This window comes from Microcebus murinus, chromosome 6 (assembly GCF_040939455.1).
Source record: "Microcebus murinus isolate Inina chromosome 6, M.murinus_Inina_mat1.0, whole genome shotgun sequence".
In the NCBI taxonomy this organism is placed as follows: Eukaryota; Metazoa; Chordata; class Mammalia; order Primates; family Cheirogaleidae; genus Microcebus; species Microcebus murinus.
The window spans coordinates 38,490,890-38,514,577 of NC_134109.1; the positions used below are offsets into that span (position 1 = coordinate 38,490,890).

General features: G+C 44.1%; 1 protein-coding gene across 1 annotated transcript in view; it reads right to left on the bottom strand.

Moving 5' to 3' along the window:
- PRKCH (protein kinase C eta) overlaps nucleotides 1–23,688 on the bottom strand; it is a 218,702-nt gene that overhangs the window by 181,827 nt on the left and 13,187 nt on the right. The window lies entirely within an intron of this gene.

Consider the following 23,688-nt stretch of genomic DNA (forward strand, 5'->3'; position numbering starts at 1 on the left):
AGAAATTGTCCTCTTACCTGTAAGGTAAGCATTATTATTCCCATTTTACAGGTTATAAAATTAAGGTTCAAAAATTTAAACAACTTGTCCACACAGTGGCTATGAGTTTCCATTCCCAGTCTATCTGCTCCCAAGCCCAAGTTCCTAACACTACACTACACTATCTCTTCTCAAAAGAGGGCAATAAAGGGTATAAAGTGAGCCTCATTACAACTAAAACAGAGTTGAAAGTTTAGGAAAGACCATGAACAAAGTCCACAAATAATTAACTCTCTGAAATCCTCATATTTCGCTGGTAAGTAAAAGATTCCACTAGCAAAATAAACTTGTAATGTTGGTCAGGAACCTGCTTTGCCTACACTATTACAACAATTGTGATTATTATCTAGGATAAACACCCTTTGTTCTTCACTCTCACAAACTTTTCCACACTGTTTTCCAACTTGCAGAGCCTCTATTCTGTTCCTCAGCATCCTGCAAGGAAAGAGCAACAGGAAGGAGAAAGTAGGATGCTTCCCCACCGCCCCCCCTCAAGCTCACATCCCTCCCCTCAAAAAAGGTTAAAACCTGAGAACTTCCTCAGGCACTGTTCTGAACAGGCTGGGGGAATAAACTGCTGATACAAGATCCATCAGCTCTCCAAAAAGGATCCCACCTGCTGCAGCCTCTTAACTGGGTTTCAGAGCCATCCAGGTAGTAGTCATCTCTGTCTTCCGGGGTTGCTAATTGTCATCATCGCTTCTCAGCCTTTTGGCTAAAATCAACTGGAAGGACTCATGCCATACTTCCCGTGCACAGCAATCACAGGTAAACATGTGTACGTGCTATGGACTGCATAGGCCCGTCACCCTTGTTCTTTCTGAACAGTAATTCCAATCCCTCCCATCCCTATGGGGTACTGGCATCCCAGGTATTCAGTGTAAAAAGTAGCCACTCCACCATGAAAGATGCTAATGAGTTCCGTGGCATTACAAGATAGCTAGAGCTTCCTAGCTTGGTTCCAGCTGAACTAAACCTGTGCTTCCATCTTCAATCCCTCAAGCCACTGGAAGCCAAGTGGGTAAGGTAACTGGAAAGGAAAACAAAGGAAAGTAGAAGATCTTGCCTTCCTTATTTTAATTTTTAAAAGTGTTTTTATATTATCCAACAATATAAATCTTTTGTGTTCCTTTCATCCAAAGAAAACACACATGTCTGTCTTTAAGAAATGTAAACATTTAGGGTTCCAGGATACATTTTAGCTTCTTTAAGTTTTTATGATAATGTGAAGCAGAGAAAAATAATTCCATTTACTCACCCAACATTCTTCCCTTTCCCCTTTTGTGTTGTATAAAGAAAATATTTCCAGACAGACAACATTGTTTGCTGTATGAATGCTGTTGTCCCTAAAGATACAGGCATGCTCAAATAGGTGACAGAACGCTATATACACTATATAAAATGATACAGAAATTACACGGTGTTCCCAGTAAGAATTCTTATTTCATAGCACTATAAAGCTCCCTCTGCAGTAAGGAGGCTTTGAAATTACCCACCGAGACTCCTGCATTGTGAACAGCACTACTCAGTGGGACACTCTGCAATGATGGAAATGCTGAGAAGTCCAATATGATAGGAAGTCACTAGCCACATGTGGCTCTTGAGGACTTGAAATGTGGCTAATGTGACGAGGAAATGAATTTTTCATTTCATTTACATTCAATTTAAACTGAAGTAGCCACATATGGCTAGTGGCCACTGTATTGGGCAGCACAGTTCTAAATTGTCCTCAGCTTTTCAGGGTTCAGCCATCATCTTCTTAAAATAGAAAAATAGGCTTCAGGCAGCCTCTAAAGTAGGTCAGTCGGCTTTACATCTCCAAGAAATTCTGTTTCAGATTATGCATGTTTTCTACCTCCATATCTATGGAAAGTGGTTCCACAGTAGTGTGACACTTCGCAGAAAACTTACACCTGCAGTATCTCCCATCAGGGAAGTTCTTACCCAAATTGATAGTGTTAAACATTACCATAGGCTCTAAAATATTAAAGTGGTCTCTGGGGAAAAAAAAATAAGAATTCAGCCCACAATGTGAAATACTTTATTTTATTCTTCACAGGAATAACTTTCAGGCATATTCGGACACTCCAGAGTTGACAGCCCCACTCCAGGATCTAGGACCAGGGGCTCACTGGGAAGGGTATTAGGATATGTACACTTCAGTAGTGGCTGCCCTAGCCATGGCTTGAACAGCTGACACCCAGCCTTGCCCCAGAACACTGTGGTCCTCAGAAACAGAAAGCCAAGGTCATCTAGAGGGCCACTTATTTTTGAATTCAGTCATTCATTTAACAAACATTTCCTGAGCACCTACTACCTGTCAAGCACCAAGCTAGGCTCAAAAATATGAAGTTGAATGATACACAGTTTCTGCCCTTCAGGGAGGAAAGACACATGAATAGATTGTGATCCAACATGGCAAGTGCATGATGGGCACAGAAAACGGCAGGACTCTACACGGGTCAGGGAAGGCTTCCTGGAGGAGGTGACACCCGAGCTGAGTCCTCAGGATGAGAAGGAATTAGTAAGACACAAGCAAGGAAGGGAGCATTCCAAGCGGCGTGGCTACAAAGGTGGGTGAGAAAGAGCCTAAAGAGTGTGGCATGCACAGGGAACAGCAAGACAGGGTTATTCAAGTATAAAGCTGGAGTCAGAGACTGGTGAGAAAAGAGGCTAAAATCCCACGAAGGTCCAAGAGGAGATCCAGGAATTCCACATTAAGGAGCTTGCTCTTTCTTTGCATATAATGGGGAGCCAGAGGGTTTCAACCCAGGGCAGAGAACCTGTTAGACACAGAGAGGCTGCCTGGTAGCACAGCGGAGGGTAGATATGCAGGAAGGCAGTAGACCATGGCTTATCTTAGAGAGAAATGATAAGGGCCTGCACACAGGCAGTGGTAATGGGAATCAAGAGAAGGGAAAACTCAGAAATTCCCAGAACTAGGAAATATGCAGTAATTAGAAATCAGCCACACTGGGCGACTGGCTGGATATAGGAGCTAAAGAACACCAGCATTAAGGATGACTCCCAGGATTGTGGTCTGGATGACTCAACAGATGAAGGCAACTCACAGATACACCACCAGTAGCAGCTAATATTTATTCTACTCTGATTCTGAACCAAGCACTGTAAGAATGCATATGGCCTACCTCAAAAGAACCTTCTGAGATGGGTATGATTTTTAATGCCCATTTTTAAAAGGAAGACACTAAGGCTTGGGGAATTAAATGACTTGTTCAAGATCAAACACCCAGGAAGTACCAGAGCCACAATTCAAATCCAGGTCTCTCTGACTCCAGAGCCCAAATCTTAACCACTGAGTAATGAAGTCTCTAATGCAGGAGAAAGGGGAAGCTTAGCAGAAATGATGGTGCATTCAGCCCCTGAAGAATCTAAGAAGCCTTTCAGATACACACATGAAACCAGCAGAAACCTGGACACCAGGCTGCAGTGCAAGGCAGAGACACAGGGATCACTGTCGCCTAGAGGGTGATGAAAATCAGGGAGCAGATGAAGTCCCAACGCCAGAACACATAAAAAGAGAAGAGCAATATACTCCCAGCACCAACCTCCAGCAGTAATAGGGGGCCAAAGGAAGAGAAGCGCACCAAGGAGATAAAAGACAAAGAGGCAGCAAAAAAGCAGAAGCATGGACCTTGTCCCAGAAGCCAAAGACTCTTCAAGAAAAGAGAGCAAACTGTGTTGAATGCAACAAGGAGCTCCAGAAAAATAAGGACTGTAGCACATTTATTGGATTTGAGAAGTAGGTAGGTTATTAGTAGGTACAAGAAAGGCAAACATGGGAGAAACAGAACATTTCACAGCCAAGGGGAACGAGACAGTAAAGATACAAAGGTTGGAAATTAGAAGCAGAAACAGTGACTAACAGAGCAAAGCCTAGGAGGCAGCAGGAGCAGATGGGATACACCTGGAGAAAACCAGGTGACAGTAACTGTGGCTACACATAAGTTTGCAGGCATCAGGACAGGAGATCATTCTAGGAAGTCTCGAGTTTCTAAACGAAGTCAGAGCAAACGTATCTATTAAGAGTGAGGGGGAGTGAAGAGGCCTTATAGAGAACAGTAACTGAATATGGAGGAATTGTTCAACAGATCAACAGAGAAATGGACAGCACCAACCTGCTCAGCATGGTTGGCAGCCCAGGCAAAGGCATGGAGCAGGCAGTCCTGGCTTGGGCCTGGGCCTGGAGGGCTGCTGACCAAAGATGAAGACTTGCAGATATGCCACAGAATTGGGAGTATGACCAGTGTTCAGATGACCCACCACTCTAGAAAGTCAAGTCACCACTGGTTGTCCACTAAAATCTTCATTCTGTTTGTGGGAGGGGTCTAGCCATAGGAACAAAGAACTAAAGAAGATAACTCTCTTTTCCCCAAAGATCTCCCAAGACAACACTTAATAAATTATCAAAATAACCCTACTGCTGCAGCTAAATCCCTTAACTCTTTGCCATTTAAACCAATAAAATGAGACAAAAATCAACTGACATTCAAAACATATCAGTGGAAAAGCCAGAAATAGCCTGTGAAAAGACTTCAGTCCTGTTGGCTCTCAGATTTCACAGAAATTTGGCACAGGAGAATCCCAATTCTTAAAATGATACTAGAATTACAATTGGTAGAGTCCAAGGCTAAGTGTGAGGGAAATAGCAGGAGTCAAAAACAATCTGGATTGTTACAAAGCAACACAGGATAAAATGGGTACAAGTTGCTCTCCTTGACAACATAGCACAGGACATCCACTTTGGATGGCGACAATAGAAGTACGCGATTCCAATCCCCACCCTCCTGCCAGCCCCAAACAACCCACTGCACTAGACCAAGCAGCCTGCCAAACAATGGAAATGTAAGGTCACCCTCCTGTTCCCTGCCACCCCCCTCCCCCAGCTGCCCTCTCACTTCCTCTTTCACCCTGGATGAGTTGTCATCTTTCCATGAAAGAATGCCAAGCGCTCAGTGAGTCCGACTGGCAGTTCCTGCTCTTCAGGTTCTCTGGATGCTTCAAAAGGGTGGCAACGTGGTAACAGAGAGACTACACAGAAAGACTACCTCCTCGGCAGGCTGTTTTCCTGGCTTCCACCCCTGGTGAGTCACTTGCCAGTTTCTACCATGTATTAAAAGATCCATGATTAAAGGAGACTTCTCTGAGTCTCATGGGCCTGAGGTTGCCTCTGGCACGTGACACTTCTAAATTCAGACTGGATTATATGAGTGTTTTGGTGGAGATCTGCCAGATTCCAGGTTGGCTAGAATGTGGAAGTGGCAAAAAATTAAATCACGACATAGCAATACTAACAGCATTGGCCCTGAGTAATAACATTCCAAGAAATGAATTCAGAAGCCACCATGAGGCAACTGATAACTCAAGGCAATAGTAGTTAAGGGATTTCAATCTTGAACGTCAGACTACAAAATCTTCCCTTAAAATTATTTAGTGTATGTTCTTAATAAAAAGGTAAGAAGATAAATTTTGGTCAAATTACTTAAACTTTTATTTGACGATCATCCCTTGGGGAAAAATCCTTCATTTTATCCAAGGGATACACTAAAACATACATAAGAAAATGGATCTTCTAATGTCTCCTACCAAGAAATGACAGCATCTCGTCCCTTAAGGAACTAGCATTTTTTAAAAGGTTATAAAGAGCAGAACAGATAGGGCTATCAGATAAGACCAGCAAACAGAGGTGCTTAAGAGGCAGGGGTTTTTTAGTAATAAGAGAAAAACAAGAAAACTGAGATGTCAAAAAAAGTTGAAAAGGTGAACATTAATGGTGTTCAATGCAACAACAGATAAAGTAGCATTTGCACAAGAAAAGCAACAGCTTTAGCAGAAAAGAAGTTAACTTAAGATGAGCCCATTTCTCCTGCAAACTATGGGTGAAAGTCAGGTTGTAAGAAGTTAAAATGACACGTTGGAATTGAGTCCTCTTCCAGCAAATTCATTGCAAAGGGGGGAAAGAATTGCTAGAAACAAGTTTATTTTCTATAAAGCATTTATACATCATTGAAATTATCGATTCAACTCATCGTTCATTTCTAAATTTCTCAAAGCAGGAATTATAGTAAAATATTTGTTCATTTCATTAGTTTATGCAAGTACTCATTTGATATTTGTGTGCCCAAGTATAATGTCCTAGGTACTGAGGGTACCAAGGGGAACAAATTAGACCTGTTCTCAGAGTTTACAATCTAAGGAAGAAAGCAGAAGTGAAGTAATCTCAGAATAACTATGTATTTACACTGTCATTAAATGAAAAGGAAAAGTACAGGAAAAACCTAAAATACTTTGGGGGACACTTAAAAGCCTCACTGGTAAAGTGGAATTTAAGCAAAGAATTAGCCAGGTGAAAGGGAGATGAAGAGAGAGAATTCCAGGAAATTAACATAGCTTGTGCATAGGTCATAAAATCATCTTTGTATCTCCAGAACCTCACATATAGTAGGTGATCAATAAATGCTTATAGAATAAACTTTAAGTTCCAACCGTATTTAGATAATCTTCCCTAAGAATACAACCTCTAAACATAGGGAAAAGAGAAGAGAGAGGAGAGGAGAGGAGAGGAGAGGAGAGGAGGGGAGGGGAGGGGAGGGGAGGGGAGGGGAGGGGAGGGGAGGGGAGGGGAGAGGGGAGGGGAGAGGGGAGGGGAGGGGAGAGGGGAGGGGAGAGGGGGGAGGGGAGGGGAAGGGAGAGGGGAGGGGAGAGGGGGGAGGGGAGGGGAGGGGAGGGGAGGGGAGGGGAGAGGGGAGGGGAGAGGGGGGAGGGGAGGGGAGGGGAGGGGAGGGGAGGGGAGGGGAGAGGGGAGGGGAGGGGAGGGGAGGGGAGGGGAGAGGAGGGGAGAGGAGGGGAGGGGAGGGGAGAGGAGGGGAGAGGAGGGGAGAGGAGAGGAGAGGAGAGGAGAGGAGAGGAGAGGAGAGAGAAAAGAGCTACAGGTACAGAAAGGTGTTATTTGTAATATACACACACACAAAAAAATAGCAACAGCGATAGAAACGCAGCAAATTATGTAAACCACTGACTGAAATATTATGCAGCTATTACACAGTAACATACAAAACTATACAATTAAGTAGAAGAAAGTAACAAATGAGTGTACAATGATTAGAAATATGGAAAATATGGTAGGCCAAGGCAGGAGGACTGCTGAGCTCAGGAGTTTGAGACTAGCCTGAGTAAGAGCGAAACCCCGTCTCTACCAAAAATAAAAAAATTAGCCGGGCATGGTGGTGCACACCTGTAGTCCCAGCTACTCAGGAGGCTGAGGCAGGAAGATCACTTGAGCCCAGGAGTTTGAGGTTACAGTGAGCTACAATGACACCATTATATTCTACCCAAGGTGACAGAGCAAGACTCTGTCTGGGAAAAAAAAAAAAAAAAAGCAATAGGTAAAGTAGAAAATTAAGAATAATATAAATCCTTTAGCTTGCAATTAGGGTAAAAAATTAAAATAAAAAAAAAAGAATATGACAGATCCTTATACATTCTTATACATTGACTGATAAAATTAAACAATCAACTATCAGCCATCTCATTTACATTCCATACATAAAATTGCAAGCTCCTTCTGTTGTAAGGAATTACTCCAGCCAATTTTTAGACAAAGCACATTTAGACCAACTCCATTCACTCCGGGACCCTTAAGAATTACAATACAGTGTAACTTCAGTAATACCTTAAATTGCTGTATAGCCTAACACCTTCATAAAGTGATGTCCTATGGCTTATATTTTGCCTATCATCATTTCCTTCATCCACGTGATTATCAATATTAATATTTAATAAGTCACAATAATGTGCTGTGTGGCTCCTGACTTTCCACATGGTACTCCAAGGGCCTTATTTTTCTCCCTTGACATTTTCATTACGTCACATATTCCATTTTGGTTTTTTTTCTAATACTACCATCTAAAAAAAATTAAGTGTATGTGAAATATAATCATGTCATGAAAGTTCAAAAAATTGAGGAAAAACCTCAATGTCCCAATACAAACACTGCTATAGATTTGTTAAAGGTATTTCCAGCTATTTATGGAAATATGCATATCTTTAATCTTTTTTCTGATTTTAAAATTATACATGCTTACAGTAAAAAAATATAACTTGGAAAATATAAGGTCCCCCATAATCCCACCCCACCTCTCCACCCAAAAAAACCATTGTTCATGATTTGATGTATAATTTTCCAGATTTTTTCCCTTTGGATAGATAGGTCCACAATCTTCTATCCACAATCCTGATACTCAAAAAGCTGGAAAACCCAAACAAATTTCATAACGTTGGTTATCAAAATCTGATCTGACCTGACATAGGCAATTGTAATCTTTATCCTGTTTGGTGTGAACATCTAGTTTCACCACAGAAGCGTTAATGATTTTGATTACAGGTGCCACCCCCCTTGCCTTGCCTACTGGAGGAGTTAGTTAATAGTAAATGTACTTAAGCCTTTGCACTTGCTTGCTTTTTTCTCATTATCCACTCAACATTATCCACACTCGACATCCGAGTGCAAAGGGTTAATACACGGCCCCGTGTAAAACTGAAAAAAGCCTGAATTCAGAAATACAAGGCCCCAACAATTTCAAATAAAAGATGCAAACTTGTACTAATATTACTATTATTTCAGAATTGATTAGACTATGCATATTTATCTGCAAGTAGATTTCTTTAGTCAATAATATATCAAGGACATCTTTCTACACCAATCCACTGCGTTCTGTGACGGCCATGTGGGTGTTAAAGTAAAAGAGTCTGGAAATAAAAGGCCCAGAAAAATAAGAACCACTCCGATTTTAAGGAAAGAATAAATAAGGTAAATAACTCACAAAGCAGACCCATGACAATGATTAGGGAGAAAGTCTTCAAGTGAAAAGTTGCACATATAGAATTCAAAGAGCTGGAAAAGACCTCTGAGATTCATGGCCTGATTCTTTTGTCAAAAGACCATCTCGCTGTAGACGTACGTGATGATTTCCTTGAGTTCACGAAGCAGTCAGCAGCTGACCTGGAACTGGAACCCAGGGGTCCAAATTCTCAGGCCTTCGTGGCACACTCTGCGCTGCTGCTCTGAGATCCCACACTCCCAACCGCGAGGGCAGTCAGGTTGACTGTGAAAAATGTGTAAGCAACTTTCTCTGTGGGGAAGCACAGACTCTGTTCCCAAGGTTAGCCAAGCTCTTCATGTAAGAGTCTGTTCCCTGGCACTGTGAGCAGCAGCCTTCCAAACTAAACAGCAGGCATTTTATAGTTTCGTAGCTAAACAGAAAGAGCTATGAGAAGCCATTACCAATTACTTAGAATTCAATTGGATGTTCAAATTGGGGTCCTTTTTCCTCAATGCAAGCCACAGCATGCCAAGTGCATGTCACAGTCTTTTCTAATCTCAACTTGTTTTTTGTTTTTGAGACAGTGTCTCACTTTGTCACCCAGGCTGGAGTATAGTGGCACGATCAAAGCTCCCTGCAACCTCAAACTCCTAGGCTCAAGCAATTCTCCTGCCTCAGCCTCCCAAGTGGTTGGGACTACAGGTATGTAGCACCATGCCTGGCTATTTTTTTTTTTTAATTTTGTTTTAGAGACAGGATCTTGCTATGTTGCCCAGGCTGGTCTCCAACAATCCTCCTGCCTCAGCCTCCCAAGTAGCTGGGACTACAGATGTGCAGCACCATGCCTGGGTAATGTTTTTAAAATTTTGTTTTGGAGACAGGATCTTGCTATGTTGTCCAGGCTGGTCTCCAGCAATCCTCCTGCCTTAACCTCCCAAAATGCTGGGATTACAGGCATGAGCTACCACATTTGGCTGTGGCTTGTCCTTTGGGGCTCCAAAGAGCTAAACCTATATTGCAGAAGAGAAGGATGGCACTGTGCTACCAGCTGGAAACCACCAACACCCAACGGGTCTTCCCCAGAATCTCCCCAACCCTCACTGTGCCTCCAAACACCACTTAGAGTTCACTCAAATATGTCCTTCCAACAAGCAAGTGTGCTTTCATGTGGGTAGAGCAAATCTTAAATATACACGTGCATCCAAATCCTAAAATTCAGAATACAGAAAAGCAGAGGAGAAAGACCGATGCTGCCAGAAGCCAGTCTGCCTTTCCTTGCCCTCCTCCCCGACACCCCCTCCCCCAGTCTTTCAGGCTCAGAGCAGGAAGGTGGCACAAGTGCCATCTGGGAGAATGAAGACTTATAAACACATTCTTTCAGGATCCTGTATCTTCTGTCCCCTCAAGACAATAGTGGAAATAAACCTGGGTTGCAGCCCTGTATCAACACACCTGATGCTCCCACCCAAGGGGAATCATAGCTGTCTTAAAGCTTTTTAATAGAGTATCATCTTATGAAACTTCTGCAATTCCCCAAATGACCACTGCTTACACTGTGTGAATTGAGTGGTAGATGAAAAAAACACGTGTACCCAAGAACCCTGGAATCCTAACATGCAAAGCAGGTGGCATCTCATCAAAAGGATGGTTGGGAAGAGGAAGCAGCAGAAGCCATTTCCTTGGCTGAGGCCACGTGAGACAGACTGGTTCTTACAGGGAAAGCGGCAAATAACCTATAGTCTCTCAACAGAAATGTTTGCCACCCACGGATATTAAAGGGCCAATATATAAGCACTGTAAGATCTATTTCAGCAAGATTATTTAGGGAATGTTTATTATCAGTCTGGGTTAGATGAGGGTGTAAGTTCAGAGAAGGCCTTTCAAAAAGTTGGCACCACCACCACCTCCGTGTCCCTACCCTGCCCCATGAAGGGGCACTGGCAGTGCTCCCTTCTCCCCTCCCCAGGATGCAATTAATAGGCAGTGTCACGAAGCACCCTGAGCTCCCTGGTGCAGACAGACACCAAGTGTTATTATCCCTCTGTGGGGAAGAAGGGACATTCTTTTTGAGTCTTCAAGAGGCATGGAGGGCAGGGAGGGAGGGAGAGAGAGAGAGGAGGAGGAGGAAGGAAGGAGGGAGGGAGAAGGAGAGACAGACAGACAGACACACTCTCTGCTGTGGTTTCTAGTCCTTATTTCAGAAATGATTCTGAGAGGCAGCGAGATGTTCTGAGTCTCCAAAGGAGTACAGAGCAAGCAGACGAGGCATAAATGCTGACCTTATATAAGAAAGGTAACTCAAATTTTGTAAAAATCCATAGATCTGCATATCTGTCAGCTCTCTTCTCTGTTTTGTACTGTTTGTGTACAAAAAGGAACAGGCTGAGCAAGTACACATGCTGGTGTTCTTCTGGGACACAGTGGCCAACAAGTGGCCTTTAGACAGGCCACTGTCTCCACCTCAGCCCTCAAGATGGAAGGAGGGAGAGAGAGAACACAAATGGGAGTGAATGTGAACCCAAGAGATGACGTTTAAAGCACTATACAAATGTTGGTTATTTTCTCACCTCTGCATTTCTGCAGTACTTTCCACCAACCTTTTCTTGAGCATTTAAAACATAGTCTTGTCATAGTTCTCCCTATGTATGTATCTTATTCATCTTTGCATCCCAAGCACAGATCTGGCATAACCTTCCAATGGTCACTTGTTACATATATTTTTGTGAAACAACCATGAACATAAGAGTGGACATATACTTGGACATCAACCAGAATTTCTAAGGTGACAAGGATCCCTCCTTATTCCCTACCAAAAGATTCAAAAAGGTTTCAGCTGTCTTTCTTTGCAGGCAACAGCTGTACCCCTCAGCACTAAAGAACTGGGTATGAACCTAAACTCTTCCCCTTTTATCAGCTGTGTATTTCTGGAAGTCACCTAATTTCCCACAGCCTCCATTTCCTCATCTGTGAAATGAGGATAATAATACCTACCTCAAACAGGACGGATGGAAACAAACTAGAATAGCAAAAGCTAAGGACTGGTACATAGTAGATGCTCAATAAATGTGAGGAAGGCAAGCATGAGATGGCAAAAGATCCATCATCAAGTCCCTGATGTGACTTACTGGCTGTGTAACCTCCTATGTTTCCTCAACTGAAATGAAACGATGATCTACTTGCCTCTAAAATTACTGTGAGGGTCAAAGTAGAAAATGCTTGTGAAAGGAAACAGGATTAACACATGAACACTGTAATGGGCTAAGCAAACAAACTTCTATGTAGAGGTCTCAAGTGCACACTTTTAAGAGCATAAACTGATATCCTTCATCATTTTATCAAATTCTGAGAATAATTCCATTTAACTCAAATCCCTGTCCTAGCAGGGAATGTTTCTGTGTCTGTCAGTCAAGCAACAAGGACTACTAGGTGCCGCCTACTTTGTGCAAAGTGCGGTGCTGGCTGCTGAGGCTGCCGGTGGAACGAGACCTTTTGCCTTCGTGACGCTTTGGTGGGGGGCAGGCATGGAGGGGGGCGACTGACTGGTTAATTGTGTGCAACTGCTGCGAGACCGAGTGCCAATTTTCCAAGGAAGCATAACATAGCGGGGTAGAAAGATGGAGAGGAGACCCTGAGTCTGGAGGACTCCTAAGAAAAGTGCTATTAATGAAAAAACGGCTAAGGAAAGTGGCTTTTTGTGACTGGGACAGGAGAAAAAAGAGGAAAGGTCGACCACAGAAGTTACACACCAAGGCTGGGGTACAACCCAGCCCAGCGTGGCTAACTAAAATTATGAACACAGGTAATAAAAGTTCTGCGCTTTTATTGCACCCAGTAAAGAAATAGAGAAGCTTCTCTCCATCCTCACGCAGTCAGGCAGAAAAGCGGCTCGCTCCACCCGAAGCCCAAACATCAGAGGTGGAAGCAAAGCTTTTGTTTCCCCAACACACCCCGTCAGACACCCGCCCCTCCAGACACCACACCTGGTTCAGATGGCTCATGTCTTTCATCTGCCAGCCCTTTCCTTCCATCCATTCAAAATCCACTTCATGCCCACACGCCCCCAGAGCATTCTGAAGCGGGGTGAGCCACTGACGACTCACCCGGAACATCCGGGCAGTCAGTCCTGTGTGTGGCCCCTGCCCTGGCTGCCACAAACCGCGGGAAAAGCACCCTCCCCGGGAGACACCAGCCGCACCGTCTGTCATTGAGGAGTGTGCAAGAAGAGACGGGTGCTGATCGACTGGAAGGCCAGCCACCACAGAAATGGGCCTGAAACCTAACCAGAAAGAAGGATGGGAAGGTACTGGGCATTCCCCTGTGGGTTTCTGCAGCATTTCTGGAACCTCAATGAATCAGCTTCGAGAAACCAGTGAAGTTTTCTCCACCCCAGTCCTATTAACCTCCTCTCTCCTCACCCCAGTGCTTCAGCCAAGCTCATTAAAGTGCTATTTAATCCCATTCCCTGAGAAATCCCGGTCCTCTCTCCATTTCTCCTTTGGCAAAGGTGGTTGCATCCTCCCTCCCTCACTAACTGAATGAAGTTAGTACTCACGGTGTAAAACAGTTTGAATATCTAACACCTCAGATCTGCCAATACGAATTACTGATGAGGTCTATCACCGGTTATTTTAGGCTTCTGGTGTATAGAGAGGGGCATTATTAGCCAAATGCCGGTGAAAAGGACCCAGCACCTCCAAGGGGCCTACATTGGGTATCTTATCTCCCACGGCCTCTAGTTAACACTGGCCATTACTTAAGAGTAACGAATCTAAGCTAGAGCACAAACCCCCACAGAACTGGGATTTGGGGGATAAACTACAGGTGCTCCAGCCACACTTGGTCAGGAAACACCACTGTTAAGAGCAAAGGCAAGAGTTACTTGGGCTGACAACCGCTTGGGTACAGGCACCAACGCCTGGAGAAAGCAGATCAAGGTAAGTAGAGGAGGAATGGAAGCGCGAACAGACCTGTGGTGACACTGTCCGCAGAGCCTTGAAAATAGTCACAAGAAAATTACCAGCGCAACAAAATCGCTTTAAACTGCAACACCTCATCCCCACAGCTCTAAGGAAAACAATTCAAGAAAAAGTAATCGCATTTTTTAAAAGTAATCCAATCAGCACTCCCTCCTTTAGCTTGGTACAAACCAAACTGCCTTAGATAAGCAGCGATAGGACAATCTCTCCTGAATTTTCACCAAAACCCCTTCATAGTTTTAGGAAGACCTATTCTTGGTTTCTCTCCCCACCTGTCCCCACCCCTCACCAGCTAACTTCAAAGAGACTCAAAGAAACTACGGAATCCCTAGTGAGCAGGTTGTAAGGGCAGCAGGCCAGACCAGCCCACGTAAAAACATGGCAAAAATTCCTAAGCCATTCCTAAACAATGCTTAAAAATGACTTGTGAGGACGTCAACATCGTGAGCTAATGAGGAAATGGAAAGATGAATGGGAGAAACTACAATGCTTAGGAAAAATAACTCATTTCAATGTTCATTCGTATAATGGCTGTTTGGGTGAAGTCCAGGGCTGCAGGCAGACCTTAAATCAAGCCCACGTTAACAAAATAGGTTCACAAAACACAGACAGAAAGATGTGAAATGTTTGCTCAAGCTTGCTTTATCATGAAAGCTTTACTCCTTTACAGGATTCTGCATTAGAGCCACATCATACATACAAGTGAAGATCTCCATGCCATGAAAGTGTTTGTGTGTCTTTTCCCCCTGTAAGACAAGCTTATTGAAGGTAGAGAACCTTTCTTTTTATTTCTGCACATCCCATGTCTAGCATAACTTCAGACACACAATAATTGTTCCATTAAAGTGTTAAACTTATTGGCAAAGTAACAGTTAAATTTCGAAATGCATCTCAAAAGGGAAATAAAGGCCACTGGTGTAGGCTACAGCCTTAAGCACTGGGAAATTCCACACTACCTCAAGTGACTGTAGAATGCACCTGAAACTTTACGCAGCGGCGTGCTTGTGCTGATAAATTCGATCATGATTTTACCTAGTAATTCACTGTTTGATTAGAGACGATAAAATCAAAGGTAGAAATGGATAGTGTAGCCAGTGCAGCCTTTAAGGGGAGCTAAATCCCTCAGAAGGTCAATCGAATTTGTGTTATGTGATCATTTGATACCTCACTCATGCAGCTGTTAAGAAAAATCAGTGCCACCCTGACAAGCCTTTCTTGAACAGGGGAGGCAGGTCAGTTTGGGGACTCATCTGCTACACAGGCACACGCCGCGCATGTAGGATGTCCTTCCTACCAGGGTCTTAAAAAATTCTGAAGCCTTTCATAATTGCTCTGCCACTTTATCAGAATGAAGAGGCATCTACGCTGAAAAGGCAAATACCCAGGAGACTGTCTCAAAATTGTTCCTTTGACCTCACAGCAACCATGGGAGGTAAGTGTCATGCAGCCCAGTGGCTCCATGCAGGTGCTCAAACTCTGGCTCTGCCACTTACCTGGGGCAAGTATCTTAACCTCCCTGGGCCCATAAAGAGGGGATAATAAGAGGATCTATCTCTCAAAGGTAAAATGAGTTAGTGGATGAGAAGCACTTAGCCTGACACCTAATTAATCCTTACTGCCTACCTACTATTATCGTGCATTATCCCCCCCCTGCTCTATTCTCCACTCCCTCCCCACGCTGCAGCAGAACTCTAAGACAGAAGGAAGCTGAGACTCCTACTGGAGGGGCCTTTATCCTCTTCAATTTGCACAGTCCACAGTGACTTCAACCACCATCAAATGACTGCCGAGGCTCTGTCAGTCTGGACTCTACACACAAACACTGAGAGGCTGTAGTCTCTGGATGGGGAAAGAATACAAATTACGCATTTCCCTTTTTACCTGAAGTCTAAAACCTACATAGTCTGGAAAAACTAAGCAAGCTTATGAATGTGAGACGCTCACAAAAGACTTGAAGACACCCTGCTCCTTGTAGCCTCAGAGGGACCACCGTGGCAGAAGACCGTGGTAAGACACGGTTCTCCCAAAACGTGCTTACTAGAAAAGGGCCTGAGAAGGGAGGTGATCTATTTATGAATATCTTAGGACTCGCTACCCCTAAAAATAGTATCGAGAGGGAAATTATTTGTTAGGAAATATACTAGAAAAGGGAACCGAGGGCAAATGAGTATGCAGCCTAATATGGTGACAGGAACAGAAAGAAGCCCTATTAGCAGGCCTACTTATTAGATCATTCTTCCAAAGTGGAAACTGAAAAACTAGCATGTGAGGTAGGGCACACTCGAGACTAGCCTCGATCATTCAATAGGAAGTTCAGGATTGGTCACCAAATTTTAAAAAAAAGAAAAAATCTTTTGTTCAAGATGACCTTAAGGTTCCTTTAGCCTTAAGGAGGTAGCAATCTAGGTCCGGTGAAAACACAAGGTCACACGGGAAGGCTCTGGGAGGAACTTCTAGAAATAGCACACAAACAAAAACCACCCAAGCAAAGGTCAGGATTCATCAGTGCGAGTGACCACCCTGCCTCATTCACAAGCAACCCTGCTGAACACAGGCCCAAGTGCGGCCCAAGCGGGACCTGCAGCTGTTGGACCGTCCCACAGCTGGCTCCACAGGCCTGAAAAGAACAGGTCTGGTCACCAGGCAACCATCCCGCACTCTCAACAGCCTTCTTTATGACTCTTTTTCTCCCAAGTAAGTTACTTACACACATTAAGCACTTCGTTCAACAAATCACCAAAACAAAAAAAAAAAGAAAAAAGGGAAAAAAATAATCAAATTTTGTCATCAAAGTCCCTATTTGTGGCGTGCTACACCTGGTGCTCAAAAAGCTGATTTTCGTGGGAACATCTGGTGCCTCTGGCCGGACCCTCTGGCCTGCCTCGGTTGGCATCACAGAATACTGCCGTGTGGGAGTGGCTGGGAAATGCAGGCGCCACCTAACCCAACTCTGGACCCGACTTCCCACGGGCTCAGCAGAGCCAGTCTCTTGTACTTCTCTTTCTTCTTACACATCCAATGTCATGAAGCAGCAATTCAGGCAGCAGAAGTGGATGACATCAGAACTCTCAGAAAGAAGGGAACTTTCAGAGATCACTTAGTTCATCACCCGCCCGAAACCAAGCTATACCTCTTCTTTCCCAAGCTCACGAGCGAACTGTGTCCCTCAAATGACAAACTTCATGTGTTCTCGCGGTATGCCGATATCATTTCAGGATGATGGGGGGAACAGCGGAAGCTTCACCACTGACGAAGTCCCCATCCAAAAGAGCCACCGCTACAAAATACAGGCCGTATGCGACAAAAGGTGAGATTCTGGAGGTAGAGGACTCACACCTAACCACTGACAGGATCCCAGATGGGGGAAAAAGTCAAAGAGTCAGGCCATGCTTCCACACAGAAGAATCGAACCTGGAAAACATCTGTTCTAAATGATCCAGATCAGTTTCCTGATGCCAAATGTCATCCCCCACTTCAGCCTAACAAAGTTATGGGCAAAATCCTTTTGAAATGTCTCTGTACTTATATTTTTAAACCAATTTTTACTCTTTCACAGTGAGTCACAGGCTCTTCTTATGCAATGAATATTACTCAAAATATTGCTTGATTACAGAAAGGCCAGGTCTTCCTTTTGCACATTAGATATACGTTGTGATGTTTAAGATGAAAGCACTGCATAAAGACATCTGCCATCCTGCCCTGCATTCTCTAATCCTTGTTCTATCACAGCTCCAAAACTAATGGAAATATCCCCAAGAAAATTTAAGATACTTGTTTCCTTATAGAGACTGATCCTTTTATAGTCTGTAAGAGAAATCAACTAGGCTCAACACATCCAGTCTACAGTCTTAGTTTCCAGAGAGCTGGTCACTGTCTCTCCAAGGGACCATTCTTTTGGGAAATCTCTCATGATTATAATGGATTATAATCATTTGAGATTCATTAATTTCTTAATTGAAGTTACATTAAGCCCATTCTCTCAACGCACACTAGCCTCCAACCAGTCCTTTGATTTATCAATCCGAAAAACAGATCACTTAGGCAACTGCTACACTGTAAACGCCACCCAGGCAGTGAGTGTGAAGCCCAGTGCAGAGCCGACTATATTCCAGGCCACCCTGCAGGCACTCAGAGAAAAGTAAAGGCAAGAAGTCCGTGAGAGAGGAATCCGTGAAACAACCTCCTTTGGAACAGTATCTGTTGATCTGCGGAGAAACTGAAGGTGACAGGACTGCCTTCCCCAGGGTTGAAGCGCACAGTTCTCAGACCTTAACTGCAGCTTCTGCAAGGCACTGTCTCTAACCTTGGCAGGGAGAGAGAAACACTTCTACAGTCCTTCCAGATGCCAATCTTCAAGGGATCATTTAAGACACCCCATTGCCAGTTCCCACATAGTAATCAGTGAACGTGGTTTTAAGACACCACAGTGGACCAGAACACACTGGAAATTTTGCAGCAAGAGATGGAAAGATCTGTTGCATTTTCAATGAGGGCTAAAACACCTCCGCCCTGTGGGTTCTGTCGCGCAGCCACAACAGTGACGCTGGCAGAGGGCAGAGTTCCTGTGGAAACACTTAACAGTGCGAATCTTCTGGTGGAAGTGGGTCTCTGAGAAAACAAAGGCTTCACACCCAGAGTTCGCAGCACGAAGCCCAGTGCCATCCATGGCAGGTCTGGGACAGACAATTCAGACCAAACTAAATCAGTCATTAACTTCACATACGGGGTGGAAAAAAATCTATAATTAATTAAAAGATCAAGCCTACAGATATGACATATTCTGGTATTTTCAGATCTCCAAGAAGCTGCTCACTGACTAACTCATAATCAAGGGCAGCTCTCCAAGCCTTTTCTGTAGCTAGGAAAAGACAAACCACAATCACCTACATTTATATGAGTTAGGTTGATCATACTGTATGCTAATAAATGAGTTAGCTCCACCTTCACCACCCTCCTGCTTGAATTTAATTACTAGTTTAGGCTTTACAAGGGCACTCCCTTCACCTCCAAGTTGGGCATCTAGCCTGGGCTCTGCCCCTCCCACGAGACAGCCCAGTTACACGGCACACTCGGGTCACCTGGCTTAGGACCTCGCAGGGCCACCCCCATGCAAGTCTCAACTGTCACACTGACTTTTGCCACCTCTGGGGAAAGGAGAGAATCCTTTCTCACGCCTCACCTCCAGGTGTCTAATTCAACCAACATTTTTTTCAGCACCTACCAGGGATCCTGCACTGAGAATATGACAAGGACCAAGAAAAAGCCTGTGCCCTCATGAAGCAAGTTCCCACCAGGGGTATGAACCGGGTACAGTTTGCTAAAAGCACTTACGTGTTGTTAGTCCAGCATAAAATGACCCATAAAGGTAAAATGCCATGGGAAAAACACAAATCCCTAAGAGGAAAAATGGATTAAAGAGTTTACACCACCCTCAACCTGGTAGTGTCTGACCCTCGATGAATCCTGAACTCGGGCATCACCTCTTCCAAGAGTCCTCCCTCAATGCTCAAGGTCGCAACCCTCTTCCATCCCGCACACACTTCTATTCCTGAACTCAACTGCCGTGCGATGGAATCATGGTTTACACTGTCTCCCCGACTACAGGGCGCGCTCCTTGAGCTTTTCACCCCCCGCCTCCTGCATCCACTGTGGTGTCTGGCCACAGCGGGTGCTTGGCGAGTGCTGTGACATGAAGCACAGACGTGTGTGCTGATAGGTGCGTGTGCGTGCTCAGGCCTGTCTGCGGTTGTCTTTGTAGTAACGTGGAGAGTGAAACTTTTTTTACATAACCTTTCACTCCTGTCTTTTCTAATGTTATATAATAAGTCCTTCTGCAAAATTACAATTTAACTCTCCCTCCTCCTCCAATATTTATTGGAAATGAAGTGAATTAGACACAAGCAGAGGCAAGAAAATGCAATCTGCTCTTTATCAAAGCACAGGAGCTGGGGGGCAAGGAGAGGTGTGAGACAGAATGGGGGAGGTAGGCAAGGGGCACCCTGCTAGAATCTTCCCCAGGAGTTGAACGTTATAGGGGATGGGAAGCCTTTAGAAGATTTCTAGCAGGAGAGAGGTTAGGGGTGAGTCTTAGCTCACTGGGGCAGCTCTGTGGAGGATGGACTTGAGGGAGTAAGACTAGACTCATGGAGACCAGTTCCAAGCTTTTGCAGTAATCCACATACATGAGAGGGGCTTACAGAAGTGTGACACTGATAGAAAAAAAAAAGATACTGACTCAAGGAGTACTTAGCAAGCCAACTGGCAATGAACTGAACTGGGGAGAGAGGTGAAGGAGAAAGAAAAGTCCACAGTGATGCCTGGGTGACTAAATGACGGTGAGACCAGTTCTGGCTGGTAAAATGGGAGGAAGAGAAGGTTAGCGGACAGAGTTTATTTACTTGTGGGCATGTTGACTTGGAGATGCCCAAAGGATATCCAAGTAAGTCCGTCCGGCAAGCATGTTAGACGTGGGACCTTGGACCTGTTCTTAGGCCTGTCTAAGCCCCAGTTTCCTCAGGTGGGAAATGCAGGTCCCATGGTGCCTCCTCCTCCCTCTCAGTTAGTTGTGAGAGTTAAAGGAGACAGAGCAGGAGGCCCTTTGTCCTGAGCCCGCCCGGGTTCCAGAAGCAGTAGTCAGGCTCAGGGGGAAAGACAGGACACAGAGCTTCAGAAGTCCTCAGCATATGGGCAATAGGGTTAGGACCTTAAAAGTAGATGAGACCATTTGCCGTGAGAAAGACAGTAATGTAAAGCCAAAACCCCAGGGAACACCAATACTGAAGGAGGGTGAGGAGTGATGAAAGGGGTACAAAGAGAAACTGTGGGGTAAAGATCCCAGGAAAGCACTGGAGAAATGCAGAAACAGGGCAGCAAAGAATCTCAAAGAGAAGGTAGCAGGCAACAAGACAAATAAGAACTAACATGACTACACATTCATTCCTGGGCTTTGCCAAAGCAGCATCCTCAGAGTGGGCACCAGGAAGAATGAACAGGGCAGGGGAGGGCAAGTGGCTGAGAAGGAAGGAAGGGGAGACACTGTGCCCCTCCCCCAAGGGGAAGCAAGCAAGGCCAAGGGCAGGGGCGCTCTGCTGGGGCGCTGGGTGCTTAGAGAGATTCGGGTGTGTTTTTAAAAGGAAGGTATCAGGGGAGCAGGAGAGAATGAAGATCCAGAAAGGGACATCTTGGCCCAGGGAGACCACAGACAGGACACACATGGAGCCAGGGGAGGGCTGAGCCTGAACAGGAAGTTGGCTCATCCCAAGGCTGCTGGCAACAGGAAAGCAGAGCTGCAGAAGGGGACACGGCTAGGAGGGGAGCAGGAAGTTGGGGGAGTTCACACCTGTGGGCCTCATCTTTCTTGGAATGCAAGTACACTCAGCTACAGAGAATCTGGGTGCCAGGAAAGGAACAGCTTTTTCCTGATTACTACTCTGATCTAGCCTGAGACCTTCAAAAACAATGGCCCAAGCAGAAGAAAAGGGGAGGGGAGAGTCACAGATGGGTGAGGGGCTTACAAAGGACAGTGGGGAGATGTCATTATCTTCCAGTTCCCTCAGTTTCTTCTTTTTATCATAAGCTTCATCAAGCAGAACTGCCATGATGTAATCTGACTTCAAAATATTAATGGACATAATATTAAGGGAAGGACTCATTTAATGTTTTGACAGGAGTGATTTTTCAGAGTCATTATTTTTCCTGTTTTAAAACAAAATTCTACACAAGTTCTAAAGGACCATACTGCAGCAGGACTCAACAATGACCCATCAGAAACTCAGTGCGGACAGAAAAAGCCCTAATGAGGCAACTTCAGGAGTCGCTTGTTTATTTGGCCAGAACAGGGCATTTTAAGGAAAATGAGTTTCAATGGCAACTATCATTTCAAAGTTAGAGCTGTACCTGATCTCGTTTATGTACTTGGAGGTGTCCTGTTCTTACCAAGGGCAGGCTGCCATTCATATATCCCTGACATATGGTGTGCCAGATGATGGCTTGTCTCTCAGGTTTTCCTATTTTGAAATCCTTCTCTTATCACCCAAAAGGAAGTTGTTAACATTTTATTTGGAGAACCTGGGATTCGGCTAATCCTTTCACACACCTTTTATATTTATTTAAATAATCAAGAGAATAAAAACCATACTGACATAGTCATTCTCTCTGAACTACTCCTGAGGCTGCTTTTAAATTCAAACACACCAAAAAAAAGTATAAATGTCTATATCTGAAATATAAATTTTTAAAGGGAAAATCTTGCAGCTAAAGTAATATACATGAACAGTGTTTGAATCATGATTCAGGCTCAAGGCATGAGAATGGTGAGGCAGTTCTTCATTCTACAAAACCTTTCCTGAATCCCTTACATGCGCAGGGCTCTTTGCCAGGTGCTGGGGAGAGGCTGAGGGTCCCTAGTGTTCACATGGATAGCAGTATTTCGGGGCTCAAAGTAACAGGTCAGTGGCCAAAGGGAGGACAGACACCCACAAACACATTCTCATTCACCTCCCCGACATCTGCAATAACAGCGCCCCAGCAAATCAATACAACCACAACCCAGGTACAGGATGTGCATGACAAGAAGGCAAGGAGGCCCCGCAGGGAGACTCAGAAACAATATATTCTCTGCACAAAGAGCTACCAAAGGCTTCTGCACAACCAAAACCAAGGCTGTGCTAAACATCAAACACAAACACTGTTGTGTCTTACTATGGAGCAAATGAAACTTTTGTTCTGAAAAATTAAATGTGCACAGTTTAGAAACCTCTAACTGAAAATCAACTGTAAAAGACTTAGGACCCAAAATAAGTGCCCCGTCAACAGATAAAAGTAGGAGTAATCACCTTCGAAATAAGTCGATATAAGAAAAAAAGTACTTGTTATTTGGTGCAAACTAAATTTGAATTGTTGGTGTCCTTGATTTCATCCATAAATCCACAAATGATCCACTTCTAAAAGTGGAGTTTTCCTCCTTGAAAGCATGACAAAACAATTCACATGCAAGAGTAGTATTAGATATCTAAACTTAAATCAAGGGGAAACAACTTTTAATGTCCATTGAAAGAAGCTGTTTACCATCATTTATCTTAATTGCAGCAATAAAAGTGCTCACGTCAGCTTTTCAAAGGGCTCCTTCAGTCCTTTGCAACTAAATATTATAACTTTAATTCTTTGTGGTTTGTTGGTTCACACTAACTCAGAACCCTCTATCTGTCCAATATGCAATGAGCAAACCAACAGAATCAATTTCAAAGTTTTCTATGAACTAACTTTGTCCAACATTCTAACTATAGTAATTCTACCTTCATTTTCCCATATTCCTTGTAAAATCTTCCAGAGTGAATATACATGCAGAATTTACCCCAAATCCCTGTGATTCCAGGATAAAGAAGCCATCTTCTCTTCCACCAGTAACTAGAAATCTCCCACTATTTACATTTCAGAATCTTAAATGAAAAGCAAAAATAGTGAAAGGGCTACACTCAAAAATCCTAACTCTAAAATTGTATGTAAATAAACATCTTACTGCTTCCACAGTTACCTTCAGAAAAGGGCTGGGCCCATGACTTCATATTTAGGTACTGACGGTAGAGCAGTGGTGGTGATGGTGACATTGATGATAAATAATTTTTCTGTGGTGGTGTATGTCATGCACTATGCTAGATGTTTAATATAAGTCCTCGCTGTGTTCTCAAGTCACTCTGTGAGAGAGGTACCGGGTTACAGATCAGAAAAATGAGGCTGGCAGGGGTTCCATGATCTCTAATAATATAAGAGGCAGAACTAATGGCTGAACCCTAATCTGGCTGACACCCAACCATCACACCATGATGCACTGA